General features: G+C 32.8%; 1 long non-coding RNA gene across 1 annotated transcript; it reads right to left on the bottom strand.

Annotated features, from left to right (window-relative positions):
- Window positions 1-461: 461 nt before the first annotated feature.
- Window positions 462-6274, bottom strand: LOC114305328 (uncharacterized). Its single transcript, XR_014345729.1, has 8 exons — window positions 6105-6274; window positions 5875-5964; window positions 4947-5398; window positions 4628-4808; window positions 2732-2825; window positions 2298-2392; window positions 909-1057; window positions 462-715 (listed from the first exon to the last, which is right to left on the bottom strand). It is a non-coding gene; the product is annotated as an uncharacterized LOC114305328 (long non-coding RNA).
- Window positions 6275-6501: the final 227 nt, after the last annotated feature.

The raw sequence follows: 6501 nt of genomic DNA, 5'->3' as shown, positions 1-6501 counted from the left end.
TACCCTATCTTTTGTTTCATTTCTTCTGGAACAATCACAAACACTTTTTTGATTATGGATCTACTACCAGAAATTGCTTCTTGATGTCCTTAAATGATATTGTTGCCACTGCAGGAAAATTAATTTTTACCGGCGTTTCAGAAAAGTCACTATAGATATCAAAAACGTCGGCAAAACATATACCGGCGTTTTAAAATTACGTCGAGGACGCAGACGTCGCTATAACTTAGCGACGTTTATAAAACGCCGTGCAAATATTCTGCGGCGTTTTTTTAAACGCCAGCATAAATATTGCCCCTATGCACCAATGACATACCAACTTATAGTGGCATTTTTATTAAAACGTTGCTAAAAGCTTTTTTTTTCACAAAAAAACATCTGAACCTAATCAGAATTTTTTCCAAATAAATTTACAATAAAAAAACCAAATCTAATCAAACTATGAATTCGTTCCTCAAAAAAAACAAAAAAGAAAAAAACCAATAAAAGCAAATTTCAAATTACACAATTCACAATATCTCCTTTAACATTCAAAATAAATTGGAACCAATTAAGCCATAAATATTTTTGGAAACATACAAATTTGACAAATGAAAATTTATGACATAACAAAAAATTAAAAATATTTACAGACATAACCAGATCATGACACACTACTACTTCATGACATTAAGTTCACTTTCTGCCATAGCTGCTAAGGTGGTACTCCAAATGCCTGCACTTAAAATAAAATAAGACATCTATGAGAATTGGACAAGTTGTTTGGATATAATAAAAACATTATTAAACATTATCAATAGCAACAGTATATCACAATAGCACTGCTAAGATACTGCATTTATTTTCCAAGTCTAACAACAACAACAAAAACATCATTAAATATCATATATAATATAATGAGGACTTGCCAGAGAAGTGATTTGCTGTTGAGGTCCTGCTTTGGTACATCATGGCCACACGTCGTCACCAAATCCAAAAAAATTGCTTTCTTTTCACAACAAATGACAAGAAAATGCCTTCATTTTGGTACATCACGACCACGCTTCCCACAAAGAAGCTGTCAAATACATCAGAAGGCAAAAGCATAGATCCATTATTAACAACCAACTACATACAGGGATGGCAATTTGCCACAAAATGTTGGGGACCCTTTCCTTATTAAGCACTTTATGAAAAATATGCATGGGTTCTGACCCAGAATTGAGGCCAAACAAATAACAGATAATTAAAATCTACTTCTAGTTGTTCTTTTATATGTTAAAACCATTATTCACACAAGTTTTGATGATTCTTCCTCAATTGATGATGTCTTCCATACTCAGAAGACTTCCTAATTGGGACGCATAGAAGACTTCCTAATTGGGACGCATCTAATGGTGTGTCCAGTAAACATCCAATGTCCAGAGCGTACTGTAGTTCTCCCCTATCCATATCTTAAAACAGAGAATTCACAACATCAAAAATCCCAGCATGCAAATACAATTCTCTACTGCCATAAACTATTTGTGAGAAAACAATTTTATTTTCAACAGAAGGTGAAAGAATATTTTTAGATGATTGAGACAGGAAAGAAAGCATAAACTAAATATATTTTGGCAAGTTATTCCCCACAATCAAGCTTCATATGATGTAGTGATTAAGTATTCAACATTAAAAGGTTTCTCTATTTTCAAAATTAGCTCTGTTGGTTTTCTTACGAGGTTAGATCAGAAAAAGTAGATCAGAAAAAGTAGATCAGAAAAAGTGATAGTTTTGCAAGAATGAAGGTACATAATGAGAACTAGTAACAGAATATCTAGAAATATGTTATAAGATTGGAATTTTGTAGAAAATTGTGTTACTCAAAGAACCATAAGCATGCATCAAATGAGCTGAAGGGAAAAAAATATAAGGAAAAAAGAAAAGGATTAAGAAGGTTTTAACTCAAATAACAAAACTAAATAATGTTTGACATTGCTAATAAAAATTAAAATATACCAAATAAATGAGTCAACAAAGAAGCTTCAAGTCAATTGATAATAAAAACAAGGAAATTCTAGTCTAAATAAATAAAGAAAGAAAAAAAATTCAGTTTCGATCATTCATGTTGATAATGCAATGTTTGCCGATGTGCATCATATATTTGTTATAGAAGAAACCTCCTTGAATGTAGCAAGGCCACACACCATTTCAAGCATTAGCATACACTAAATGAGTAAGTGTGTGATGAGAACCATCAATTTGATCCATTAATGTATATTAACTATAGTGACATGATCTGAGAATTGACCAAAAATATGTAAAGAAGTATTTCTTACCTGGGCTGATGAATGACTCATATTACCCAACAACTCCTCCAGAAGTTTCCTATGGAGCTGTATTTCAACCAATGGCATTCTTGGTGGGGATACTTCTACAAGTGCCACACCACATCCCATTAGTCAAGCATTAAATCAATTTAGAAGACAAACAGCAGAATCAATTAAAGGACATCAAATCATAAAGTTTCAAGTGATAACTTGTGTAATAGGCATAGCATTCCGCCATGTGTTCACAAGGGGGCATCATTGTTATCAATTAATTCCATTCAAAAGATAATTCATCCACTAGGAAGATCAGTAGTATCATCTTTTATAACCTAGATAATCACCATGACAGGAAGTGCAAAACCAAAACATTTTTAAATATAAACATAATTAATTAGCGGTTTTTAAAAGTAAGTTTCTTACATTCATTCAGAATATAAACATACATTTTAGAATTATCAACCTTGGACCAGCTATAAGGATTGAGATGTAATATGGGCAGTTCTCCATGTCGTTTTCCTGCCTCGTAGTTGAATGGTTCTGTAAGGTTGCACAATAAACATTTTATACACATAACAAATTTTACTTGGCTGATGTAATATGTAAATCAAATGTGTTAGTAGTACAAGAACTCAAAAATGTCCAAACAACCCATTTCATGTATATCATGACAACATATTGCGGACAAAATGGTAACTCAATCAGCCTTGTATTCTAAATAGAATTTAATTTCTCACACATTTGAAAAACAATTTTACAATCTAATATTTGTGTACAGATACAATAAGTACAACTATTGTAACAACAGATAAGTTGAGAATTCCAAAATATATAGATGGATTAGATTTTTTAAAAGTAAATTTTACAAGTTTTATAAATCTGAATAATAGGTGAGCCACAGTAGTGAATTGGGTACCTCCTCCGTCCACCTGAATAATAGGTGAGCCACAGTAGTTAATCAAACCAATGGATGGTTGATTAGGCAGTCTACCTAGAGCTCCAGCCTGATGGGAATTTTTTGTTTACCAACCCTTTGGAACATTAGAGGTTCTCAGGACTCGTTGGACGTGGTTTCTGGCAGGCGGCCAGAAGTGTTCAAAGGGGGATTGCTGATGAGGGTGGTCAGAGGTGGTGGCCAAAAATGGGAGGTGAAGCAAAAAATGCTCAAGTGGTAAATAGAATACAAAAAATGAAAACACAACCAAACAATGCCTATCCTCCCAATTTTGGAGAAGCAAAAAAGTTCTAAAATTGTGAAATCTTCTCTCCAATTTACAGCCACTCCATACACTTTCCCCTTCCTTCTTAAGAACAATACAAACAAACAGGGACTAAATCGTTCAATTGAATGGGCAAAAATACACCTTTTTTTTTTTCCTTTCTTATTCTTCCTTTTTTTTTTTTCTTGAACAATATAAAAGCACACTTCTCAAACCCTTGCCACAATGCCTCTGTATGGATTGGTCTAAAAGTTAAAACATTGCTTTTTGAAAATAAACACTAAGTCAAAAACAGAGAGAGAGAAACAATTCTAAAAAATGTCATGCAATTACAAGGTCACGTGTCCTTGTTGAGTGAGCTGCCACAAACTGAATTTTCATAGTTTGAAGACCTCACTTGCAAGGTTAAGTGGTACCAAAAACAGAAAATGTGTTAAAATAATGAAATAAAACAAGGTACAAGGTATTAAAATACAAATCACAATAGCAATCAATATTCAATAGTACTTTGTCTTCTAATATTTGCAGGAACTGCTTCAGTTAGACCAAAACCCAAACACATGCAAAGCGAAATGAATAAGAATGTACAACCCATGGTCATGACCAAGTATTTTACATAAAAACCAATGAAATTGCAAGTCCTTTTAAGTGTGATGAATCAGAATCACACAATCATAAAAAATATAAATAAAAAAAAAAAAAACATGTAATGCAAACCTCTTCTTCTTCTTTTTTTATACTTTGGTCCAATTTCTTTTTTTCCAGAGTAAATTACAAATTTCTAATTAAAATTTTAAATTTTAATATAAATTCAATGTAATCGTTCTATTTCCTTACGTTTTAAAAATTAATTGAAAATTATTAAAACATAACAAGTTAAAGTAAAAATTGAAAAGTGATGAACTAGTATAGTGTTCAAATAGATAAAGAAGTTTCAAACTCACTCACCAATCGTTCTATTTCTATACTGTTTTGACATTTTCTATAAGGAAAATGTAATAGACTGACAAAGATAATGAGCTTCAATCAAAAACAGAGAGACAGAGGTCCAAATCTCATAGAGCAATGAAGAGAATATGTGAAATTCGATCGGAGAGATTGAGAAAGTAGATTTGATATTACCATAATAGCAGATCAGAGAGACAAAGAGATCAGATCTGATTGGATAGAGAGCAGATCTGAGAATAAGATCTACATCTCTACGTCGTTGAGCTTGCTTCGACTTACTGTTGGTAACGATCCAGATCCAACGCTACTTGCTATTCTGTACGTGATCAGAGACATTAACACGGCACTCAAAACCCTAGAAAAATTGATTTGAAAAGAGAAAATGAAAAACAGAAGAAAAGAAATTAGAAATCATCTATAAATCGTTAGTTTAAGCCATGAAAGTCTACAGACCTTATGTGAATATAGCAAATCCATATCAAAAAACTCTAACCTTGAGCCCTAGATCGACTTAGATAAAAGGGATTCAAACGATATCACAGACAAATGCTCAAATCAAGTGCAGAACAAGCATTTCCAGATTATACAACCGAAGAATCAATGGAGATCGAAGATCCAAGGCCTTGATTTCTCTCTTTGCCTCTCTCTCTCTCTTTCTCAAAAGTAACGCTGTGTTCTCTAAAGTCACGCCTCTCTTTTGATCAGAGAAGTCCTGCCTCTTCAATCACAAGTAAATGTTATTTCACAATTTTTTTAATATTGGCGTACAAAACGAGATGAGTAATTTGTTCAAAATGGAAAAAAGTATAGGAGATTTCACGACGTTTTTCAAAAACGTCAGAAAAAAAAACGTGGTGATATCCTCTTTTTCTTGTAGTGTGCAGATCCCCTACTTTTAGCCTTCTGCTGCGAATGGTGTTCCTTCCACCCTGTCATATAGATAACCTACAAATCCAGGGTTGCACAAGAAAATTAACACACTTTTTCAGAACTTGAAAAAAAAAACCCAAAAAAAATAAATAATAATTCTCTCACTATCTTGTGATTAGTGTTCTAATCAAGAATAAGATTACATAGAATAAGCAGTCTAAAAGCAGAAAAAGAACTGAAATTGGTACTCCACTTGGTTGCCAAGAACACAGGAAAACAAAGCCATACAAATTCGTGGTTTTTCAGCTTTTTCATTAGAATGAAAAACTCATTGGATTAGATATAAAAAGATTGTTAATACAAACTTCTCAATGAAGGAACTCTAGCAAATGTGTCAGGCATATAACCAAAAGGCATGGTAAAGATTCTGACTCAGAATACCCGTGGAAGCCAGTATTTCATCGGTGATATAAAATGAAAATAATTAACAATATACAATTGATTAAAAAAAAAAACTATTGTTCTCTAAGAAGTGCTTTACTGTGTGTCACCTGGAATGTAGCGGGGATGGTGCCATCTTCTGCAGCAAACATTGACTCGTAAACAGATGCAGTTGCTAGCGCTGTTTCTCTCTTCAACATCTGACATTGTTCGGAAGAAGGAAAAAAAAATATATCAATTCAACATTTTTATAACATGCCCTGATCTTAATTATTAATATAGGAGAGAATCCTTTTTTTTTTTTCAATAAAAAAGTACATAATCTTCCAGTAGAGCTTACATGGTTCCTTTGTAAAAGAGCATTGGTTTCACCCATTGCAAGTAGATGCTCTATCAGCTCAAGAGCTACATCAAAAAACAAAAAATGAAAGGGTGAATTTGAGATGAGACTATTTTATTTCCACAAGATCCATAGAGGGAAAGAGAGTTTACACAACAAACAAAAAAAAAACAGTATTCTATACTACATTCATTATTTATATTAGAAACATTTGGGGATACATTTTTACAGGAGGATTTTATGCCGAGAGGTAGGGACCTCTTTTTGCAAACAAGATTAAATTAATATTTTAATAAGATTAAGAATAATGTGGACCAGGAAAATCCGTTTGGGAAGTGGGTTGACTTTTTAGCTTTTTGGCTTTTTTGGCTATTTTAGCCTGGGCTAAAAAGCTTGG

The sequence above is a fragment of the Camellia sinensis genome, chromosome 12, assembly GCF_055761805.1.
Source record: "Camellia sinensis isolate YWXY chromosome 12, ASM5576180v1, whole genome shotgun sequence".
NCBI lineage: Eukaryota > Viridiplantae > Streptophyta > Magnoliopsida > Ericales > Theaceae > Camellia > Camellia sinensis.
This window is presented reverse-complemented; position numbering and strand designations above follow the sequence as displayed.